Source organism: Mustela erminea, chromosome 1, assembly GCF_009829155.1.
Source record: "Mustela erminea isolate mMusErm1 chromosome 1, mMusErm1.Pri, whole genome shotgun sequence".
Taxonomy (NCBI): Eukaryota; Metazoa; Chordata; class Mammalia; order Carnivora; family Mustelidae; genus Mustela; species Mustela erminea.
Window position 1 is genome coordinate 69,025,488 of NC_045614.1, and position 22,086 is coordinate 69,047,573.

At 39.5% G+C, this 22,086-nt stretch overlaps 1 pseudogene; it reads left to right on the top strand.

Annotated features, from left to right (window-relative positions):
• The window catches only part of LOC116589668, a 32,126-nt pseudogene extending 17,004 nt beyond the window's left edge, over nt 1-15,122 (top strand).
• The last annotated feature ends 6,964 nt before the right edge of the window (nt 15,123-22,086 follow it).

Genomic DNA, 22,086 nt, shown 5'->3' on the forward strand with positions numbered 1-22,086 from the left:
GACCTGAGCTGAAGGCAGATGGTTAATGACTGAGCCACCCAGATGGCCCAAACCATGACACTCTTAACTCTAGAGAACAAAGTGAGGGTTGCTGGAGGGGAGGTGGGTGGGAGGATGGGGTCATTGGGTGATGGGCATTAAGGAGGACAATTGATGTAATGAGCACTAGGTGTTATATGCAACTGATGAATCACTAAATTCTACCCCTGTATCTAATAATACACTGTAAGTTAACTAAATTGAATATAATAAAAAACTTAAAAAACAAAGAATGCCAAGGAGGATGAGAAACTAGCCTAAGTTGTGTAGTCACAAAAAAATGTCCAAATTCAAGCCCCTAGAGACTGCCTCAAACACCAGTATCCAGTTTTGGTTACTGTGAGTTACACTGGACTCTAATCACCACTAATTATAGTGTAGCCATTGCTGTCCCCAGATGCCACTATCAGCAAGGACAGTTATCTGTTGTTCTCACTCTTTTGGATCCCTCTGACCCAATCATAATGTCTCTTCTTTATAACACTTCCAAAAGGTCACTGAAGGCTTTGTGTTTTTTAATAACTTTGTACTAACACAAGATACTAACTTTAAGCACTAAACTGTGTACCAAAGTTGATAAGGGTAGAATTTTAGAGGACAGGGACACCACTGAGAACATCAGTTATAGGAGAGAAGGCTTTTGGTGAGTTGGGGCAGAGCTGGGTCTTGAAGTATGGTATCAGAAGGAGGGTTGTACAAGTCAGCTATTGCTACAAACTGAAGTGTAACTGTTTTTAGATAATATTTCTCACTTACGGACTTAGAGGCAACCAGGGAAGTTCTAATTCTGGTTTTAATTTTGCCCTTTCTACAGTTTCTATGAAATCCTGTGGTTTACATCTTCACATATCTCATACCTTTCAACCTGACAGCATTAGGTTTTTCCAAGTTTGCATCACACCAACCTGGCCTCACCAGTTCATATAAGAATTTACTCAGGTGAGATATTTTGTGGTTTTGCTATATTTCATCAAGGATTTGAGGGATCGTGTGAAAGGGTCCCATCTTAAAATACATGGCCTTCAGCCACCTCAATGGCTATTTTCTCTTCTTCTTCTCCCTGCCCTTCTCCCTTTTTCATTAATTTCCACTTCCCCCTTCTCTCAACCCACAAATCTCTTCTCTGCTCTTTCACTAACCATTTTATGCTCACCCTGTCCCCTCAGGGTCTCACCTGCTTACTAATGGCTTAACAAAGTATTTCTTTCAAACATACCCCGTACTCTACTCAAGAGAACACTTGGTAAAGAATATTCTCTCTCAAAGCAATCACAGTTATGTGTTTTTCTTCTATTTCCAATCAGTTATTCTTACTCAAGTTGTTATTATCCAAGAATAACTAGGCATTCAATAAGCAAATTATTTGTAGGAGATTTAACCTACTTAAAGGGGGGAAGAAATGAGATGTGGCTACCTGTGTACTATCCCTTGAAGAAGCTTATAAAAGTACAGCCCCAGTAGCTGGGATGCTCTGAGGAGAACCCCAGTGGGGAGAACAATGGCTAAAAATAGGACTTGACCTTGGGTATCTGAAAGGAAAATGATAAAAAATGTTGACCGAAGAGTTTAAAGTATCTTTGAAGAAAAAAGAAAAATAAAAGCACACCCACTTTTTTAAAGTGCATGGAAGTCACCTTCTGCACTTTCTGGAAAGGAAAAGCTATTCAGCCAAGATGTAGGCTTTCAGGTATGACCTTCGACAGGCAAGGGGCAGCAATCCATGTACCAAGAAGATGGTGAAGGAAACAGGGCAGCAAAGGAGAGTGATAGATGCCCTCCCCAAACTTGAGAGATCACAAAGTAAGTGGCCAGATTGGGAGGCAGAGCTATCATGTAATCAAAACTTTTAAAAAGGCTACTTTCACTCTCAGCAAAGAGATACACATCAGATGGGCTGCAGGTTCTGGTGTTGATGACATTAATGGGAATTGAATGTTCCCACAGAGGAATAAGGGAAGAAGCATCTGATTCTAATACCTTCTTACAAATGTATTCACCAACGCCAGCACCCCACCCTAGCCACTTTGCAATGGAGATTCTTATTAATGTGAGGAAATGAAAGACTGAAAGAGGTTTCTTTTTGATTCTCACACTCCCCAATTGCTGTCTTGCTCTGATCTTTCCCTTTGCTCTTCCCCTTTACTCTTAACTACATAAAAGCTTACCTCATGCTAGCAACTATGGAAAACTCAAAAATGAATGAGGCAGTCACTATCCAGCTTGTCCATAACCTAGTAAAGCTAAGAGGTTAATGAAACCTATGTTGGAAAAAACCATTATTGTGCCCACAGAAATAAGGAGGAAGACTTCGGTTTATGTAAGAAGTAATTTTAAGCAAAGCCCCAAAGAACATTCTGACTATTTTGGGTGGAGCTGGGCTGGGAAAAAAAGACCTTTAGTGAGTAAAGGTAAGTGTATCTGTCACGTGCTAGTCACGTGCTAGACACTGTTACTATCCATGGGTTATGTTATTTAACTTTGTTTCAACAATTTATTGAGTAAACTAGATCTGGATCCAGTTATGAACAGAGGACTCATTTTCTTTATGGAAATTGGAGTCTAATGGTATGACAGTCAGAACAATGGCCTTCCAATGTGTCTACATCCTAATCCAGAGAACCTGTGAATATGCTGTTGTTATGTTATGTTTTATGTTATGTTATGTTATGTTATGTTATGTTTTATGTTATGTGACAATGAAGAATTAAGGTAGCAGGTGAAATTAGACTCACCTTAAAATAGATTGATGATCTTGAACCAGTGTAATGACAAGGATCCCTAAACACGGAAGAGGGTGGCAAAAGAAAAAGTGTCAGTGATTGCTGTGAAAGACTTGACCAGACATTGCTGACTTTGAAGATAGGAAAGGCCATGAGCAAGGAATGCAGACTGCCTTTAGAATCTGGAAAAGACAATAAAATGGATTCTTCCCTAGAGCCTTGAGAAAGGAACAGAGGCCTGCTGGCACATAAATTTTAGCTCGGTAGCATTCATTTTGGACTGCTGACCTCCACAGCTATAAGACAATAAGTTTGTGCTGTTTACAAGTCACTAATTTTGGGGCAATTGCATGTTGCTGCCAAAGCTTTTATCTGGTAAGGAGTAAGGCAGAAAGGGCTATAAAAGGTGTGTTGCAGTGAGAGATAGCAAACCATTGTGTTCATTCCAACTTTCTATTAATTCATAGATTTACTCATTTAGCTGGAACCATGTGCTGGGCAGAATGCCAGATGCCAGAATACAACACAAAACAAGACAAGAAAGTTTCCAGCTCTTAAGGAACGTGCAGTCTACTTAGAGAGAAGATAAAAAGTCAATGAAAAGATAAATAATCCAAATTGTAATAAACCCAATGAATGAAATTAACATCATAGTGCCACAAGAAATATAATGGTCAGGGAAGGCCTTTCCTTGGATGATATTTAAGTCAAAAGCTCTTAAAAAGAGAGAAAATAGAGTATATATACAGACAGGAAGAACAAGGTCTTGTGGCTGGAAAGAGCTGTTACCATGATCTAAGATTTGAGGGGTGACTTATGAGACTGGAGAAGTGGATAGGCGCTAGCTCATACAGACTTTGTAAGCTGTATAAGAAATTACTCTTGAGAGCAGTGGAAAAGTACTGAAGGGGTTATAAACAGAAGAGTGCTGTAACCCTCTAAACATTTCATCTTATTGTTTGTTAACTTTGTATTTGAGATAATTATATACTCCCAGAACATCGCAAGGAAATATAGGAAGTTCCATGTATCCTTCACTCAGCTTTTCCCAGTGGAAAAATCTGGCACAACGACGGCACAATTTCAAAACCAGAATATTGGCATTGGTAGAATAAGCAGAACTTACTCAAATTTTACCAGTTTTACATGTATTTATTTGTGTATGTGTATATATAATTTTATGCAGTTTTTCCACACGTGTAAATTCATGTTACCACCCTCATAGTCAATACACAAAACTGCTCATCAGCACAGTGCTCTTATATTATCCTCTTATAGCCACAAGTATCCCTCTTCCTCACCTAAACCCTTGGCAACCTATAATCTCTCTATCATATCTATAACATTACTATTTCAAGAATGTTATATGAATGGAAACATAGAGTATGTAATTTTTTTTTGAGACTGGCTGCTTTCATTCAGCACAATGCCCTCAAGATTTATCCAAGTGGGTGTTTGTACCGATTTATGTTCCTTTTTATTGCCAAATAGTATTCCATGGTATAAATGTACCACAATTTGATACCCATTTACATACTGAATGAAGTTTGGGTCATTTCTAGTTTTCAGCCTTTACAAATAAATTTGCTGTTGAATAGGTTTTGCTATGTGCAGGTTTCTATGTGATATAAGTCTTCATTTCTCTGAGATAAATGCCCAAGTGTGTAGTTACTAGGCTCTAAGGTAGTTGCATGATTAGTTTTATATGAAACTTCTAGACTTTTTCCCAGAGTGGCTATACCATTTAAAATTTTCACCATCATGTATGAATAATACAGTTTTTCTACATCTTCACCAACATTCGGTGTTTTCACTATTTTTAGCTAGGTGATGGTGTATGGTGTTAGCTATTCTGATAGGTATCATGGATTTAATTTGCATTTTCCAAAGGGCTGATGATACTGGGCATTTTTCATGGGCTTATTTGCCATCTGCTATCCTCTTCGGTGAAATGTCTGTTCATGTCTTTTGCCCAATGTTTATTTGGATTATTTTCTTACTGTTAACTTTGGAAAGTGATTTGTCTTATGTATTCTATGTACAAACCTTTTGTCATATATGTGCTTTGAAAATATTTTCTTCTAGATTTGTATGTTCTTCATTTTATTTTATTTTATTTTTTAAAAGAGTTTATTTATTTATTTGACTGACAGAGATCACAAGTAGGCAGAGAGGCAGGCAGAGAGAGGGAGGTGGGAAGCAGTCTCCCTTGCCAAGCAGAGACCCCTATGTGGGCTCAATCCCAAGACTCTGGGATCACAACCTGAGCCAAAGGCAGAATCATGCAGGCGCCTCTGTTTTCTTCATTTAATAAGCCTTTCACAAAGCAGAAGTTTTTAATTTTAATGGGGTATGATTTATCAGTTTTTCTTTTTATAAGTTGGGGTTTTGAGTTAAAAATAGAACTCCCTACAACTCAGCAATTGTACTACTAGGTGTTTATCTAAAAATACCAAAATAATGATTTGAAGGGACACATGTACCCAAATGTTTATAGCAGCAATGTCTACAATAGCCAAGATATGGAAAGAACCTAGCTGTCCATCAACAGAAGAATGGATAAAGAAGGTGTGGGGGATATATAGATATTATATATTTATATATTCCATTATCTATATCTATATCTATAGATATATTTATATATTCATCATACATATAGGATACATATATGATGTATCATATGATATGTATGACGTATCATACATATAATGATACATATATCGTGCATATATGATGGAATATTACTCAGCCATCAACGACTATGAAATCTTGCCATTTACAATGGTGCCGAAGGAACTAGAGGGTGTTATACTAAGCAAAATAAGTCAGTCAGAGAAAGACAAATACCATATAATTTCATGAGTATGTGGAATTTAAGAAACAAACAGGTGAACATAGGGAAAGGGAAGGAAAAACAAGAGAAGACAAAAACAGAGAGGGAAGCAAACCATAAGAGGTTCTTAACTACAGAGAACAAACAGGGTTGCTGGAGGGGAGGTGGGTGGGAGGATGGGGTCATTGGGTGATGGGCATTAAGGAGGGCAATTGATGTAATGAGAACTGGGTGTTATATGCAACTGATAAATCACTAAATTCTATCTCTGAACCTAATGAAACACTATATGTTAACTAAGTTGAATTTAAATAAAAAACGAAAAATAAGTTGGGCTTTTGGTGCCAGTTCTTTAGCTCTAAGTCCCAAAGATTTTTTACTTTTTTCTAAAAAGTTTTTAAATTTTTTTATACTTAAGCTTATAATCCATTTTGAGAAATTTTTTTTTTTTTTTTTTTTTTTTTTTTTTTTTTTTTGTAAGATGAGAGATTTAGGTTGGTTTGGGATTTTTTTGTTTTTTGCCTATGGAGGTGCATTTATTCCAGTTCCATCTGTTGGTGTTCTCTCTATCCCTCCAATAAGTTGCTTTTGTACCCTTGTCAAAAATTGGGTTGAGTTGGTATGCTCAGTATTGTGTTCCATTGATCTAAGTTTCTATTCCTCCTCAATACCACACTGTCTTCTGTATATATATATATACATATATATATGTATACACACTCTGTGTGTGTGTGTGTGTGTGTGTGTATACTGTAGCTATATAATAAATTTTGAAGTCAAGATTGATTCTTTCACTTTATTCTTCTTCAGTATGGTGTTTTTATCTGTTTTAGCTCCTTTGTCTCTTCCTGGAAATTTTTAAAATAAGTTTGTATATGACTACAAAAAAATAATAAAACCTTTCTGGAGTCTTGATAGGAATTTTAATAAATGTATAGAGCAATCTGGGCAGAACTGATACCTTTATTATGTTGGGTCTTCTACTCCATGAACGCAATATATCTCTCCATTTATTTAGATATCAGATTTTGTGCTTCAGCATTTTGTGATTTTCAGCATACCAATTCTGTACTGTTTTGTCAGATTAATAGCTATTTACTTCATTTTCCTTGGTATTATTTTTGAGTTTCCACATGTTTGTTGTTAGTATATAGAAATGCAATTGATTTATGTATGTTTCTCTTATACCATGTGGCCTTGCTAAAATCACTTATTAGTTCTGGGAGTTTTACAGATACTCTGGGATTTTTAACACAGAGAAACATCATCTGCAAATAGTTACAGTTTTATTTCTTCATTTCTAATCTGCATGCTTTTTACACTTGATCTTAGCCAAAAGGCCAAGAAACAATTAATCTGCATGCTTTTTAAATCGCCAAAAGATTTCTCTGCTTCTTAATAAATGGAGTATAGAAGGACAACTGATTTTTGGATATATGAAGTGAATAGAGAGTAGAGGTGTTTGTTAAGATTGGAAAGACTAAGGGAGAAGAAGGTTGAAGGGAGAAAAATGAAGAGTTCTGCCTATTGACAACTAAGTGGAAATGTTGCATGGGAGAAGGCTTCAGAAGAAAAGTTAAAAGCAGAGATAAAATTTGGGAGTAGTCAGCAGTTAGATAATCTTGGAATCCAAGGAAGAGGAAGGATGGAGGCCAGAAGACCAAGGACCCAGCCCTGAGAACTGCAGATAATTAGAGGTTGAGTATAGGAGGAGCCTGCAAAGAAGGACATTCAATGACTTCAGAAAAATCACTCTCTTCCTTTACACTTTAGTTTATTCTCCTGAAAAAAATGGGAGTTTTGGTGAGAATAAAATTACACCACTCAAGTGTGTAAGGAGTAATGTTCTTTAATTTGGGGAGTTTCTGATCATGCTACATGGGAGAGGACTGGACAATGAACCATTCCCTCATTTGCTCATTTTGTGAGACTTTGGTGCTTTGACAATGATAAGGATATGACTTCCATGGACAGATAGCATATCCTGATTAAGGAGACATCTATGTGTTGTGGTTTGAAGTGGTGGGGTTCAGAGCCAATGGCCAAGAAAGAATTTGAGATGTCTTTGATGCAAAAAGTGGTTTTATTAAAGTATGGGGACAGGATCCATGGGCAGAAAGAGCTGCACTGGGGTTGTGAGGAATGATTGATTATATAAGATTTTCTGTCTTATGGAAGGGAGGGTGAGATTAGGGCTCCAGGAAATTGAGCCTATAGGTTTCTGGAGATTGCTTTTTTCTTATACATCATTAAGACAGTGAAAACTGATGGAGACTCATATCCTGTGTGACTATGATCTCTATCAGTTAACCATTTGTTTTTCCCTTTCCTTTTTTCTGGGGCAGCCAGGAGTGCCAGAGGAATGTCACAAAAACTGCACCTTGGGGTGGGAGGAAGGGGGTTTCCAGAATGTTATCTTGTGGTTTGCCCTCAGCTTGCCTTCTTCTCCCTCATCATATTAGAGCACTTCTCTTACCTGGCTCTTTGGTCAGCCATTAATAATACATCCCCACAAGTCAATGGATTCCTATTAGCAATAAAGCAAAGCATTTTGCTTGATTGGAAAAGCCAATCAGGTTCTCTCAATGCTCTGTGAGCCCAGCCACTCCTGATTCCACACCGTAGCTCAAAGGCTGGCACTTCCAATCTCCCCTGCCCTGCCCCAGTTTGCTTTTCCTCCCCATATCTCTTATCCACTTCAAATGCAATAAACATGTTAAATAGGTAAATATGATCACGTTTATTTTTCTCCAACCAGAATGTTAACTCCTAGTCATAGCTCCCAAAAACCTAGACATGTGGCCAACACATAATAGGAGTTCTAACATTTGTTAACAAATTTTGAAATAATGTAAATTACCTCCAAATTTTAAGTCCAAGGATTACTGTCCAAAGCTGGTGGGCTCAGTGTCAGTGGTGTTTGTTATTAATATTTAGAGAAACCACTTGAGTATAACTATTTATGAAAAAGAGAGTCTGGAATTATGCAAAGCTTAAATTATGCAAGATTGTCATAAATGCATCCTCATGTAAAATATAACAAGTTTGTAACTTATTACATACTTGTGCTATAAATTGGTGTGCAATCATTAAATAAGATTTAAAATACATTTAATGATATATGGAAAATAACCTTAAGTTACAATTTTGAGTTCAGATGATGGGACATAAAACTATATAGAGAGGGGTTCCTGGGTGTCTCAGTTTGTTAAATGTCCGACAATTGATTTCGGCTCACGTCATGATCTTGGGGTCATGAGATTGAGCCCCACACTGTGTTCTGTACTCAGTGGGAAGTTGCTTCTCTCCTTCTCCTTCTCCCTCTACCCCTACCCCATTCCCACGTGTGCTTGCTCTCAAATATATGAGTAAATCTTAAAACTATCTGTAGAATATGAGGAGCACATTTTTGAAATGGGAATAAAATGAATCAGAAACACAAATAATACCCATTGTGTACACCGAAACAGTGGAATACTAAGGTTACCAGGTTTTTTGGCTTTTTGGTGTTTTTTTTTTTTGCATCCTTTTGTCTTTCTGCTACTAACATGTAAAACTTGTATAATCAGAAAACACAAACCATCAATAAGTCGAGAGTGCTTGGAAGAAAATTTTATCTAGGAAATGAAGGCACTTTTAGGACCATCAAAGACAGCACCACAGACCTCATCTGAGAGGTCCTTAGGCCTCCTAGAAATCAGACATGGAATGAAGGAGGGGCCAGCAACCATGGGAAAGAGTATATCTCAGCTGGATTGGGCCCTCCGCATTTAAAGCATGGAGGTTACCCCAGGGCCTTTCCAAAATACCAGAAATTCACCCTCACCTACCCTTCTAAATAATACCTAAAGCTATAGATAACAGAAAATAAATTTAGCCGGTTTCAACTACAAGAATATTTTTTTCACATAAAAGAATCCAAAATGAGCAGGACAGCTCCTGGATTAGGATTATAAATGCGGGGTTATGGTCTCCCCTTTCAATCACTCCAGTGCATTCAGTCTACCTCTAATTCTGATGCTGCAATAGCTGTGGTCATTTCTGGCCTCACTTGCATGCCAATGACCAGAGGCCGAAGAGGTTCTGCTTCTTTCTTACACATAAACGATGAGGCTATCTTTCAAGAAAGACTCCAGTTGGTGAGAGCCAGGGAGAATGGTAGAGTAGGAGGATTCTGAGCTTACCTCCTAACATAGACACATTGAGGCAACAACTACATATAATGCAATTCACTCTGAAAACAACCTGAAGACTGGAAGAACAGATCATCCATAGTTAAAGACATAAAGAAAAAGCTATATCCAGAAGGGCTGTAGAGGCAGAAACATGATCAGAAAACAAACCTCCAGGGTGGTGACCAACAAGGAGGAGAGATATCAGTGGTGTAGAAATCCTCCTTGAGTAGTGAGGGGGATCAAGAACCATATCAGGTACCCCCAGCCCTGGTTTAGAGGCCCAAACCAGAAAGATAATCCCCCATAATATCTGCTTTTGAAAATTGGTAGACATTAACTCAGGGAGAACCATAGGGCTACAGGAACCAAGTCTTCATTCTTCTTCTTCTTTTTTTTTCCCCCCTAATTTAAGTTTTTTTTGTTTTTTTTTTTAGTTTTTAAAATTTTTTTATAAACATATAGTGTATTATTAGCCCCAGGGGTACATGTCTGTGAATCGCCAGGTTTACACACTTCACAGCAGTCACCATAGCACATACCCTCCCCAATGTCCATAACCCCATCACCCTCTCCTTACCCCCCTCCCCCCGGCTACCCTCAGTTTGTTTTGTGACATTGAGAGTCTCTTATGGTTTCTCTCCCTCCCGAGCCCATCTTGTTTCATTTATTCTTTTCCTACTCCCCAAACCCCCCAAGTTGCATCTCCACTTACTCATATCAGGGAGATCATATGATAGTTGTCTTTCTCTGATTGACTTATTTTGCTCCAAGTCTTCATTCTTAAAGGAGAAGCATTCTATATCATTCTACCACAGAGGCAGCAGTTTGAAAGGAGCCTGGGTGGGGTACCTGGGTGGCTCAGTCAGTTAAGCATCTGCCTCTGGCTCAGGTCATGATCCCAGGGTCCTGGGGTGGAGCCCCATGTCAGGTTCTGTGCTCTACAGGGAGCCTGCTCCTCTCTCTGCCAGCTGTTCCCCCTGCTTGTACTCTCTCTCTCTCTCTCTTTCATTCTGAGAAAAAAGAAGAAGAAGAAGAAAAAAGAGCCTGACTTACACCTATTTACTGACTAATTTTAGGACATGAGCCAGAGGGTCAGGGATCTGAAGAAGCTTTCTCTGGAAGTAGAAGTGCCAGTCACCATTTTTCCTTTTTTCCTTCAACCAAGCTGTGTGGACACTTGTGGGAGCCAGTTCTGTTGCTTTCCATTAACTTTACTAGTACTGTCCAACCTGCATTAGTGTTCCCTTGTAGACCCACCTCACCCAACATTCCTGTCCCAGAAGGTACCCCTCCAATGTGGCTTCTTCCCTGCCACATTCAGCAGGCAGTCTCAGTTAGGACCAGTATTCCCCCAAAGTGACTACTGTCTGACCAAACCCAGCAGACAGCCTAAGCCACATCTGATGCCCTTCCAGGGGATTCCTAACCCACTGAGTGGGTCAGCCCCATACTTGCAGCAGTTATAGCTAGGTCTCTAAGCCAGCCACAACCACCAGCATTTTCACAGCAGTTACAGCCCTGTCACAATAGGAGGGCATGTACAACCCATATGGTAGACACTCCTGAAATACCTTGTTCTTGTGGCAAGAAGAATTGCACTACAGGGCCCCAGAGGATGCCTTCTACATGAGGCCACTACTTTCAAGACCAGGAGACATAACTGAACTACAAAATACATAAAAACAAACAGATAAAATGGAGACAAGTATATTTCAGATTAAAGAACAAGACAAAACCTCATAAAGAGCCAAACAGAATGTAGATAAGCAATCTACCTAATAGAGTTCAAAGGTATGGTCCTAAAGATGCTCACCAGACTTGAGAGAAGTGTGGCTGAATTCAGTGAGAACTTTAATAAAGAGAGAGAAAAATATAAAAAGGAACCAACAGAGCTGAATAATACAGTAACTAAAATGAACTAGAGTGATTCAACAGCAGATTAGAAGATACAGAAGAATGGATCAACAATCTAAAAGACAGGGTAGTGGGGACATCTGGCTGGCCTAGCTGGAGGACTCTTGACTTGGGGTCATGAGTTCAAACCCCACATTGGGTATAGAGATTACTTAAATAAATAAAATGTTTAAAAAAAATCAATAAATAAAATTATACAAGAAGGAAAGAAAGGAAGGAAGGAAGGATGAAAAGGCAGTGGAAAGCAACCAAGCTGAAAAGCAAAAAGAAAAAAAAATTTTTTTTTTTTAAGTATGTGCCACACTAGCATGGAGCCCAATGCAGGGCTTGAACTTACAACCCTGAGATTCAGAACTGAGCTGAGAGGGGTGCCTGGGTGGCTCAGTGGGTTAAAGCCTCTGCTTTCAGCTTGGGCCCTGATCTCAGGGTCCTGGGATCGAGCCCCGCATCATGCTCTCTGCTTGGCAGAAATGAAGAACTGAGCTGAGATCAAGAGGCAAACACTTAACTGACTGACCCACCAAAGTGACTCCCCCAATTTTTTTTTTTTTATTGAGGATAGTTTAAGGGACTTCTGGGACAATCCTGAGTAACTAACATTCACATTTTAAGGGTCCCAGAAGGAGAAGAGAAAGAGGAACAGAACATTTATTGAAGAGATAATAGCAGGAACCTTTCCTAACTGCGGAAGGAAACATAGCCAGACCTAGAAATCAATGAAAGCTCCAAACAAGGTGAACCCAAGGAGGTCCACACCAAGACATAAAATAATTAAAATATAAAGTCCCCTCCAACCAGTGGTGCCTGGTAGGTGTCTATGGGTGGGGGCAGCCACCTGGGACATGGGGGTTGCTGGCTGGTAACTCCGGCAGCCGCAGCAGCAGCAGCAGTAAGGATGGCAGTAGTGTCAGGGCACGAAGGATGGTACCAAGGATGGCAGGAAGTGCAATGAAATGGGCTAGGAAGGCAAGTATCCCTAGATTGTCAAGGAGAACAAGCCCTTCCAGCAGTACTACCAGGAGCTCAAGAATACCCAAGGGCAAATGGGACCAGGTCATGGAAGCACTCAGGGGGCCCCTCCTGGCCACTTTAGAATTACTGATTACAAAAGTCACACACAAAAAACCTCTTTATTGCTTAAAGAACAAGTATTTCAAGAAATTGGAGGACCTGAAGCAGAAGGTCAGGAAGTTAAAGTTCCACCGCCCATGAGTCGGTATTCTAAAGAACATGCCAGGCACACAAATTTAGGTGGAAAAATCTGAAAAGGTCCCCACACTTGGAAAAGTTTCACTGGTTAGTGAAACTGAATCTGGAAATATCAGTTGTCAAGAAGCCGTTAAGCCTGATTCCACTACTATTACTTAATACACATCCTCTCCATAAGATCTTAGATATGTGTGCAGCATCTGGATCAAAGACCACACAATTAATTGAAATGTTATATGCGGACATGATTGTCCCTTTTCCTGAGGGGTTTTTCATCATAGAGATGAGGTCAATAAGCATTACTATCTGCTCCTTCATCAGGCCAAAATTCTGAGCAGCCTCTGCATCTATGGTGATCAACCATGATGTATCCAGCATATCCAGACTCAAAATAGACATTAATAGGAAGGAAAGAAATTCTCTTCTATAATTGCATTATATGTAATGTCCCTTACAGTGGAGATAGCACTATGAGGATAAAAAGCCACTGATGTTTGGAAAAAGTGGAAGACATCATATAACTTGCAGCTGCATGAATTATAGCTGTGGATTGTTAGGTAAGGCACTGAGAAGCTAGTGGAAGGTGGTAGGTTGGTGTCTTCTATATGTTCACTAAACCCCCATTAAAGATGAAGTAGTAATAGTATCTTTACTGGAGAAAAAAGTGAAGGTGCTTTGGAGCTGGCTGATGTTTTCTGAGCTGCCAGGACTTAAATGGTTGCCTGGAATTACATAGTGGAAGGTAATGATGAAAGATGGACAGTGGTTTAGAGAGTGAGAGGGTAGTGCTCACAGCAGACATACCCAGATTTGGCCTACCAGGTTCCACTGAAGGAGCAAGAATACTTACAGGGGATGCACCTAGAGTGGTATCCTAGAATATTACCACATCATCAAAATACTGGAGGGTTCTTTGTAACAGTGTTAGTGAAAAAGTCTTCAATGACGTGGCATAAACGTCCACCAAAGCTGGAGGGTGAATCAGTGGTGCCCAGAGAAACTGGTCCAACTCTGCAAATCCCACAGAAGGAAAAAGTACAAACTCTTTCTGAGCTGGAAAGTAAACCAGGTAGTGGAATTGACAACACAGAGATAATGGAAAGAACTGAGAATTTAGAGAACAATGGAAATAAGAAAGATGGAGTGTATGGTTCTTCTCCATCTAAGAAAGTAAAGTTATCAGATGGAAGAATTTAAAGATGATCCATTTGTATTTGTTCTTGAAGATGGACCATTATTTCCACCTATCCAGAAATTCTTTTTTTTTTTTTTTTTTAAGATTTTATCTATTTGACAGAGAGACAGTGAGAGACAGAACATAAGCAGGAGGAGTATGAGAGGGAGAAGCAGGCTTCCTGCCAAGGAGGGAGCCTGAATCAGGGTTCAATCCCAGGACCCTGGGATCATGACCTGAACCAAAGGCAGATGCTTAACTACTGAGCTACCCAGACACCCCTATCCAGAAACTCTATGCATGGGGTCCTTCATTCCCTAAGATGAATTTATTAACTCATACTATGGAAGGGAAGAAAAGGCAACTCTACATAGTCTCCAAGGAGCTGAACAATGATGTGCTGCTAAATAATAGTGAGAGGATGAAGGTTGTAAACACTGGGATATAAGTCTGGTATTGGAATAACAGTGATCAAGAGTTTGATTGTGCTTTTCAGTTAGCACAAGAGGGAGTATACACGTTATATTCATTTATTAATTCAAGAATGATCACTGTATCAATGGAAGATGTTAAAATTCTATTGACCCAGGAAAATCCATTTTTTAAGAAAACGTAGCAGTAAGACATACAGCTAAGCCAGGGACTTGGCTAAGGGGAGCATCATCCTGAAGTATGAGCCAGACCCTTCTAAACCAGATACCCCTCAGTGTCCCATTGTGTTATGTGGATAGCAGGGAAAGTCCTCCATTTGGACTTTTATGTTCAGGAATGAATGGCTTCACCATCTCAGAATGATGGGGCTAGAGGTGTTGACAGAAAAGAAGAAAGGGACTGTTCTGGGTCATAAGAATACAAGCAGCTCTGGGCTGCCTGAGGAGAAAGTGAGTGCCAAACATGGCGTGGAGCAGGCCACCAGCACAGATGCCATTGTGAGACCTGATCTGATCCATGAGGGGCTGCCCTGCCTCAGTGAGGACTCCCAGGGAAAGCCTGCCTGGACCCTGGCAGGGGCCTTCACCTTGGTGTTTAAAGCCAAACCCAGAACTTCTGACCTATAAACTATGTATTTTTGAAGACTGGAAACAGATGGAATGATAAAACAGTCTGTGAATCATCTCAGTACTGCTTTCATATATTTTTTTAGATTGTTAGAAGTTGCTCATTTTACCTTGTTTCTTTGGAAAAGCTGGGTCCAATGTACCTCTTGTAGGCAGTAGACTTTGACCATTAAAGTCTTACTTCTATCAAGAAACAAAACTGCCCTTGCAGGAATTTTCAGTCCCCTTTGTTAGGTATATATTGGTCTTAAGTTCCAGTAATTGTTTTAATTATTATTTATAGAAAGAATCTATAACCATTATGATTGTTGGAAAATCACACTGTAAGTTTTAATAATCATATTAAATTGCACATTAGTAGTGTGATATTAGTGTGCAACAGGTTAATATCTGAGGTCTCAAATGACTTCTTTTAAGATTTTATTTATTTATTTGATAGACAGAGAACATAAGTAGGCAGAGAGGCAGGGAGAGAGAGGGGGAAGCAGGCTCCCTGCTGAGCAGAGAGCCCAATGCAAGGCTCTATCCCAGGACCCTGAGATCATGACCTGAGCTGAAGGCAGAGGCTTTAACCCACTGAGCCACCTAGGTGGCCTTGGATGACGTCTGTACCTTTGTAATAAAAGGCATTTATTACTTTCTCAGAGTTCAAAAAATTAAAACCTCAAAAGCTAAAAATAAGGAATCTTAAAAGCAGCAAGAGAAAAGCAAATAGTTACATATAAGGTAAATCCCCCTAAGGCTATCAGCTAATTTCTCAGCAGAAATTTTGCAGGTCAGAAGAAAGTGGCATGACACATTCAAAGTGCTAAAAAGAGAAAAAAAAACCTACAATCTAAAACACTCTACCTAGCAAGGTTATTATCAGAATTGAAGGAGAGTTAAAGTGCTTCCCAGACAAACACGTTAAAGGAGTTCACCGCCACTAAACTGGCCTTACAAGAAATATTAGAGGAATTACTTTTTTAAAAAAAGATTTTATTTGTTTGTTTGTTTGTTTATTTATTTTGACAGAGACCACAAGTAGGCAGAGGCAGGCAGAGAGAGAGGTAGGGGGAGGGGGAAACAGGCTCCCCACTGAGCAGAGACCTGATGTGGGACTCAATCCCAGGACCTCAAGATCATGACCTGAGCTGAAGGCAGAGGCTTAACCTACTGAGCCACCCAGGTGCCTCTAGAGGAATTACTTTAAGCAGAAAAGAAAAAGCCATAAATAGAAGTAACCCAATTCTAAAAGGAAAAAATTTCACTGGCCAAAGCAAATATATTCTAAAGGTAGTAGATAACTCATAAAGCTAGTAGATAACTTATAAAGCTAGTATGCAGAATAAAAGACAAAACTAGTAAAATCAATCATATCTATAAAAGCTAGTTAAGGGATATGTAAAATAAAAGGTAAAGTATGATATCATATACCTAAAATGTGTAAAGGAATAAAAATGTAGTACTTTTAGAATATGTTTGAACTTAAGCAGCCATCAACTTAATATAGACTGCTAAATATGTAGGATGTTATACATAAGCTTCATGGTAACCACAAACCAAAAACCTATAATAGAAACACAGAAAATTAAAATAAAAAAAGGAATCTAAGCATAATACTAACAAAAGTTATCAAATCACAAGGAAAATATAGGAAGAGAAGAAAGAAACAGAATAATACAATAATACAAAAACAACCAGAAAATAATGAACAGAATGGCACTAAACACATATCTGTCAATATTTACTTTGTAAATAGACTCAGCGCTCTAAGCAAGAGACATAGGGTGACAGAATGGAGAAAAACACAAGATCTATCTATATGCTCCCTACAAGCAATTCACTTCAGACCTACAGATATATACAGACTGAAGGTGAAGGGATGGAAAAAGATGTTTAATGTAAATAGAAACAATAAAAGACTGGGATAGAGGTACTTTTTAAAAAAGTGTTTTATTGGGCAACAGAGTGGCTCAGTGGATTGGGCCTCTGCCTTTAGCTCAGGTCATGATCTCAGGGTCCTGGGATCGAGTCCCGCATCGGGCTCTCTGCTCAGTGGGGAGCCTGCTTCTCCCTCTCTCTCTGTCTGCCTCTCTGCCTATCTGTGATGTATCTCTCTGTCAAATAAATAAAATTTTAAAATGTTTTATTTATTCATTTGAGAGAGAGAGAGAAAGAGCACAAGCAGTGGGAGAGGAAGAGGGAGAAGCAGACTCCCTGCTGAGCTGGGAGCTTGATGTGAGGCTTGATCTCAGGACCTGGAGATCATGACCAGAATTGAAAGCAGATGCTTACCCATCTGAGCCACCCAGACACCCCAGGATAACAAGACTTATATCAGACAAAATAGACTATAAAATAAAGACTGTAACAAGAGACAAATAAGGGCATTATATGATGATCAAAGAATCAATCCAATAAGAGGATATAACAATTATAAATATCTATGCAACCAATACTGAAGCATCTAACTGTATAAAGTAAATATTAACAGAACTAAAGTGAGAAAGTGACAGTAATATAATAGTAGGGGACTTTAATGCCCCACTTACTTCAATGGATAAATCATTCAGACAGAAAATCAATAAGGAAAGTGTGGTTTTGACCAACACATTAGAGCAGATGGGCTTAACAGCTATATACAGAACATTCCATCCAAAAACAACAGAATACACATTCTTTTCAAGTGCACAGAGAACATTCTCCAGAATAGATCACATGTTGGGGCACAAAACAAGTCTCAGTAAATTTAAGAAAGCTGACATATCCAGCCTTTTTCCCCCCTACATGGTATGAAACTAACAATTAATTACAAGGAAAAAAAAAACTGGAAAAAAAAGAAACACGTGGAGGTTAAGCAACATGTTACTGAACTACTAGAAGGTCAATGAGGAAATCAAAGAGGAAATTAAAAGGTACCTGAAGACAAATAAAAATGGAAACACAGCAGTTCAAAATCATTGGGATGCAACAAAAGAAGTTTTTAAGAGGGAAATTTGGAGGAGCTTGGGAAGATGGCAGAGTAGCAGAGTAAGAGGACACTGAGCTCACCCCATCCCACTTTTTCAACTGGATATTGTCCATTTTCAAGTCAACAAAATGGAGAGCAATTTGAAGACTGGCAGAATAAACTCCACAACTAAACATAGAGAAGAAGCTGCATCTGAAAGGTTAGGAATGTCAGAAATGCAGAGGGAGGCTGCCCACAGCAGGGAGGGAGCTGTGCATCTAGAGAGGGCAGAGAAATGGGCCCTTGCACTGGGGAACTCATGCAGGGAAGATTAATCCCTATAACACTTGCCTTTAAAAACTGGAGGCTCTGATCTATAATGAACTCCTCAAACTCAACACATGTGAAACAGACAATCATATCAAAAAAATGGGCAGAAGATATGAAGAGACACTTCTCCAATCAAGACATACAAATGGCTATCAGACACATGAAAAAATGTTCATCATCACTAGCCCTCAGGGAGATTCAAATTAAAACCACATTGAGATATCACCTTACACCAGTTAGAATGGCCAAAATTAACAAAACAGGAAACAACATGTGTTGGAGAGGATGTGGAGAAAGGGGAACCCTCTTCCACTGTTGGTGGGAATGCAAGTTGGTGCAGTCTCTTTGGAGAACAGTGTGGAGATTCCTCAAGAAATTAAAAATAGAACTTCCCTATGACCCTGCAATTGCACTCCTGGGTATTTACCCCAAAGATACAGATGTAATGAAAAGAAGGGCCATCTGTACCCCAATGTTTATAGCAGCAATGGCCACGGTCGCCAAACTATGGAAAGAACCAAGATGCCCTTCAATGGACAAACGGATAAGGAAGATGTGGTCCATATACACTATGGAGTATTATGCCTCCATCAGAAAGGATGAATACCCAACTTTTGTAGCAACATGGATGGGACTGGAAGAGATTATGCTGAGTGAAATAAGTCAAGAAGAGAGAGTCAATTATCATATGGTTTCACTTATTTGTGGAGCATAACAAATATCGTGGAGGACAAGGGGTGTTAGAGAGGAGAAGGGAGTTGGGGGAAATTGGAAGGGGAGATGAACCATGAGAGACTATGGACTCTGAAAAACAATCTGAGGGGTTTGAAGTGCCGGGGGCTGGGAGGTTGGGTACCAGGTGGTGGGTATTATAGAGGGCACGGATTGCATGGAGCACTGGGTGTGGTGAAAAAATAATGAATACTGTTTTATCTGAAAATAAATTAATTAATTAAAAAAAAAAACCCGGAGGCTCTGAATTCCATGAGTTTATACAACCACTGGTACTTAGAGCCTGGAGCTTTAAAAGTCTGCTGACTCAGCACTGGGTGAGGAGGGAGGGTGAGTGATAGCTCTGCCCACCACCTTTAGAGAGAAAGAAGCCTTCATGGAGAAGCAACATAAAAATGGCAGTTTACACAAAGCCACGGGCAAATAGGAGACAGATCTGTTTATACTGATTTTTTTTTTAAAGATTTTGTTTATTCATTTATTTGACAGACAGAGATCACAAGTAGGCAGAGAGGCAGCCAGAGAGAGAGGAGGAAGCAGGCTCCCTGCTGAGCAGAGAGCCCGATGTGGGGCTCGATCCCAGGACTCTGGGATCATGACCTGAGCCGAAGGCAGAAGCTTTAACCTACTGAGCCACCCAGGCGCCCTGTTTATACTGATTTTGCAGCATGTTGGGTACTTCTCCAAAAGGTGAGGGAAGCGGCAGGTGCCATTTTCCTCCTTTGCTTCCCAGCATAAACAGAGCCACCTGTAAGAGGTCGGACTGCATAGACACTTGCTACCTAACCGACTAGTAGTGCACCACACCCACAAGTTCTCCTGAGGACTAGTTCACTCCAAGCCTGCTGGCCTCAGCCCTGGGTTGAGGGCAAATTTGGTTAAAGCCACGGATCACCCTTACAAGCCACTGGATGCACAGCTGCTATTCACCATGCAGAACCACCATTCTAGGCCCACTTGTGACTCAGTGTCTAGTCACCATACTGTACCCAGCAATACACCCCAGCTACCATCATACACCAGGTCCAGCCTGGCCCAGCCTTGTGCCCCCGACAGCCCTGACACACAGCCTCCAACCAGCAAAGTGCTTGGAGGAATATCACATTTGTGTAGTCCAGCACAAATTTTACTAACACCATGGCCTCACTTCCAAGTTCTCTGGTGGGCACACCCCTTAAGAGCTGGCCTGCCTGGGTCCTACTAACAACACAGAGAGCAAACAGAGCCCACAACAGACAGAGTACAGATGACTGCCCTAAAAGGAAAAGTGACTCAGACACAACAGTAGGGTGTAAGCAGCACACATAGGACACTCTCCTGAATTCTGGTGAACAGGGAACAAGGCAGTCTAGGAACTCTTCTTCATAAAGTCACTACTTTCAAGAGCAGAAGATACAGGTGACTTTCTAAACACAGAGAAACAGACACAGAAAGACAGAAAAAATGAGGAGACAGAAATTTATCTCAAATTAAAGAACAGGACAAAACCAAAGCCAGACATCTAAGTAATATGCCTAATAGAGAACTTAGAGCAATCCTCACTGGACTTGGAAAAAGAGTGGAAGACATGAGTGAGACCCTTAACACAGAGATAAAAAATAACATTGCAGAGATAAATAAGCTTAATGAAATGAATAGCAGAATGGAAGAAGCAGGGGAATGAATTATTGACCTAGAAAACTGAGTAATGGAAAGTATTCAAGCTGAACAAAAGGAGAGAAAAGAATTTGCAAAATGAGAATAGCTCCATCAAACATAATAACATATTATAGGAGATACTGAAGAAGAGAAAGAAAAGGGGGCAAAAAATTTATTTGAAGAAATAATAGCAAAAATTTCCCTAATCTGGGGAAAGAAACAGATATCCAGATCCAGAGGACACAGAAAAACCCCAAGAAAAGCAGGCCTACACCAAGATATATTGTAATTAACTTGCAAAATATAGTGATAAAGAAAAAAAAAATCTTAAAAGCAGCAAGATAAAAGAGTTAGTAACTTACAAGGGGAACACATAAGGTCAGCAGATTTTTCAACAGAAACTTTGCAAGCCGGAAAAGAGTAGCATGATATATTCAAGGTGAAGGGGACAAATCTGTAGCCAAGAATACTTTATCTAGCAAGGCTACCATTTGGAATAGAAGGAGAGAAAAAGAGTTTCCCAGACAAACAAAAACTAAAGGAGTTCATGACCCCTAAGCCAGTCCTGCAAGAAATATTAAAAGGGACTCTGAGTGGAAAGGAGAGACCGAAGGTGACAGTATAGAGGATGGACCTAAAGAGTACTATGGTAAGTGAAGTAAGTCAGATGGAGAAAGACAAATACCATAAGATTTCACTTATATGTGCAATGTAAAAAACAAAAAGAAAAGTGGAAATAGAGTCATAAGTACAGAGAACAAATTAGGGGTTGTCAGTGGGAACTATGGGTAGCATAGGTGGTAGGTGTTAAGAAGTACAAACTTCTAGTATTAAAATAAATAAGTCAAAAGGATGAAATAGGGACTATTTCATTGGGAATATAGTCAATAATATTGTAATAACTTTATATGTGACAGATAATAAGCATTTTGTAAAGTATATAATTGTCAATTCATTATGTTTTGCAACTGAAACTAATACAGTGTTGTTTATCAACTGTATTTTAATAAAAAAAAAAAAAAACCTTAACACCTATTTCTCATATTCTTTGTGTCATCCAACTTTGCCAAATCCAATTACTTACGAGAGAATAGTTCTCTGATTACACCAATCAAACCCACCCGTGGGGGTCAGTGTCCTCTGAAATCCAGTATGTATGAACATTAAGGGTTATTTGGGACCACAAGAAGTGTGTGTGTGGATGCCAAACCAGCAGTTGACAGCATCTACTGTAACTACTGGATCCTCCCTACCAGTCAGTAGGCTTTCTTCTTCCTAACTAGAGGAAGCCACAGGTAGGTTCTCTTTGGATACATCCAGCCTCAAAACATG